Genomic DNA, 2,866 nt, shown 5'->3' with positions numbered 1-2,866 from the left:
TCTAACCATCTTATGCAAACACAATTTTTCCCTGTACATATACACAAAAAGATCGACCGAATTGCCCGGAACTTTTTCTAAGGACATGACACTTCTGTTAGAAAACTTCACCCTTTAGGATTGAACAAGCTAAACAAACCGATACTAATAGGAGGTCTTGGAATTAGAAAAAGCAAGCCTTACTCATGAAAAGAATTTGGAGCATTCATGATAAACCTAATAACATTTTCTCCAAATTATACAATGAGAAATACCTACAAAACCAACCTATATTTCGAGAAAACACACCCATTCCTTCTTCTGCCAGTCCACAATGGAAACAAATGGTATCCCTAATACCAATTTTACAAAAATTCACCTTCCACCGTATTAGAAACGGTTCAGACACCCCTATCCAAGCTAATAGGATCCCTCACTTTCAAAACCTTGACCCGAAACAATGCTACCCGATTCAAACAGTAGCTTTAAGGACCCTCAAGCACATCAACGTTGTTAGACCGGTCAAGAGATGATCAAGTGATGGTTTAGCCGTTAATGACTCTATTAGTTTAACATGAACATTAATTAATAAAAATTAATCTAACAACAATCTATATACGAAATTATTACCATTCAATAGATCTTGAAAAGTTATGCAAAAAGGACTATAAGAACGCGTAAATCGGACACCGGACGAGAAAGATATCGCAATCGGAAAATTAGCGGGAAATGTTTGACCATCGGTCAAACGTGTGTTGGCTTGACCTTTAACAACATTGACCACACCTTTTCGTGGACTAGTCCTATGTTCAGAAAATGGTTAGCCCTTAAATGACTTGGAGGGTTGATGATAGTAATTGGTGTAACCAGGGTGTAATTATAAAATAATTATAATAATAATTAAAGAGAGAGTTTATCTTCTCTTTTGTGTTTCACGTGAAGGAAGGTGGTGCTGTTGGTTCGAAGGAGAAACAGAGAGCTGGAGAAAAGTTAATTGATGACTCTTCCCTTGTATGATTTAAAAGGAAGCTATAGAGAAATTGTTAATGAAAACTCTTGAGATAAGATAAGATTTTAGAGAGAATAGTTTAGAAGTATTTATGATCTTGTTAATGGAATTTTTAATGGGATTGATAATAAGAAACTATATGAAATTGTAATAACTCATGAGAGATTTAAGAACTGAAAATCAGAAGAGGATTGGTAGGTAATTTTCTTATAGATAATGAAAGAGGTAGTAGAAGAAGAACAATGTTCTTGATGAAGTCATCAAAATGGAATAATGATGTTTATGGATGTTACAAGGATTCAATGCTGGAACAATACCGATCAATCAAGGTGACGACTTTAAACTACCTTAGTACGTTTTTAATGGTATGGGTTGTTATTAAATATGAAAAATATAATCTATCAACATGTAATTCCATGAAAGCATGATTTTAGGTGGTTTTGTGTTTCACTGCTCTATTTGTATACAGAATTATAGGTACCTTAACGAGTTAATTGGACGTAGCTCTATAAACGTCAATTATAGTCCTTTGTCTTGTGGTTCTGTAGATATAAAGTTTGTTCAATTTGGATGAGAATCGAGTGAGATATAGGTACCTAGAAAATGACCTGTTGAGACTGTATTTCAGTGTAATCAGTCTCGAGTAGTAATATATATGAGACTTTCTAGATGGTTTAGAGCAAGAATTGATAAATGTTCATCAGGTAAAAATTGTGGATGGTCATCCCAAGATTCAGACGGAACGTCAAGTACTTGATTTGAATTAGAAATGAGTAATGTAGAGACCATTAAAGTTGGACCCGTATGCTGTTTTAAAACCATTAATAAAATTAGGGCCATTATTTAATTGACTAAGCCCGTAATCGGAGACTTGTATGGTATTATGTTATGAACCTTGTATGAGCCTATTATCTAAACTCTTAGGGTGCTTGTATGATTAACAATTAATTTTTAACAACGATCGATTCAAGGATGAACCAGTGGATCATGGATCTCGAGGTAGGCGAGGCTTGTCATCAAAAGAGGTGGGAATCGATAACGAACTCTCTTGTATTCATTTTTGTTTTACAAATATTATTGTTGTGAAATTCATGCATATCTTTGTGTGGTATGAGATGTGTGCCGACACAATATCAGTATTTTATGGCTAAGGCGATACACCGCAATATTACACGGCTAGGCGATACGCCGCAATATTATTCTTCCTTTATATACCAGTATTACACGGCTAGGGTGATACACCGCAATATTACATGGCTAGGGCGATACACCGCAATATTATTCTTCCTTATGTACGGAAACACACATCTCATACATGGATGTTTGTGCTCTTTATGGATGTTTACTGTTCTTTTAAATTGTTTTGAAGAAGTTTCTAAAATATGTTTTACTGTCTTTCCGTGTTTTATCGATTTTCTGTAAAACATGCATTGTCTTTAAATCATACTAATGATTACTTGAAATTTAGTTGTTGGTTCTACTGGGCACCCTTCGGGATGATGTGCTCACTCAATTACCACTTTCAGTTTCAGAGATAGATCAGAGTTGCGCAGCGGAAGCTTAGTGACGTTGAGTCTTCTGATATGGTTATTATGATGTATGTTCTATTTGCAAACAAAATGATTATTATATATGTATCATTTGAGAGGAGTTCTTCTATATATAAATTTCAGAGCGGGGCTAGTTTTTGGGTTAAGTTTTGGAGAAGATTTTTTAATTGATTATTTAAGTAAATGATTTAGATTCTTAGTGCCTTTTTATTTAGTTAATCTCTTGGATTAGACAACTGCTAGCTTAGGGGGCGCTACAGTAGCTGATCTCATCGACCCATTTACCCATAACTGGAATCATGACCAGATGAGTAAACTCCCCCCCCCC

The 2,866-nt window shown here is 35.0% G+C and overlaps 1 long non-coding RNA gene across 1 annotated transcript; it reads left to right on the top strand.

Annotated features, from left to right (window-relative positions):
- Nucleotides 1–943: 943 nt before the first annotated feature.
- Nucleotides 944–2,661, top strand: LOC113353156. Its single transcript, XR_003361112.1, has 3 exons — nucleotides 944–1,317; nucleotides 1,960–2,013; nucleotides 2,515–2,661. It is a non-coding gene; the product is annotated as an uncharacterized LOC113353156 (long non-coding RNA).
- Nucleotides 2,662–2,866: the final 205 nt, after the last annotated feature.

This window comes from Papaver somniferum, chromosome 2 (genome assembly GCF_003573695.1).
Source record: "Papaver somniferum cultivar HN1 chromosome 2, ASM357369v1, whole genome shotgun sequence".
Classification (NCBI taxonomy): domain Eukaryota; kingdom Viridiplantae; phylum Streptophyta; class Magnoliopsida; order Ranunculales; family Papaveraceae; genus Papaver; species Papaver somniferum.
Note: the sequence above shows the minus strand (reverse complement) of the source record. Positions and strands in the feature narration are given on the sequence as shown.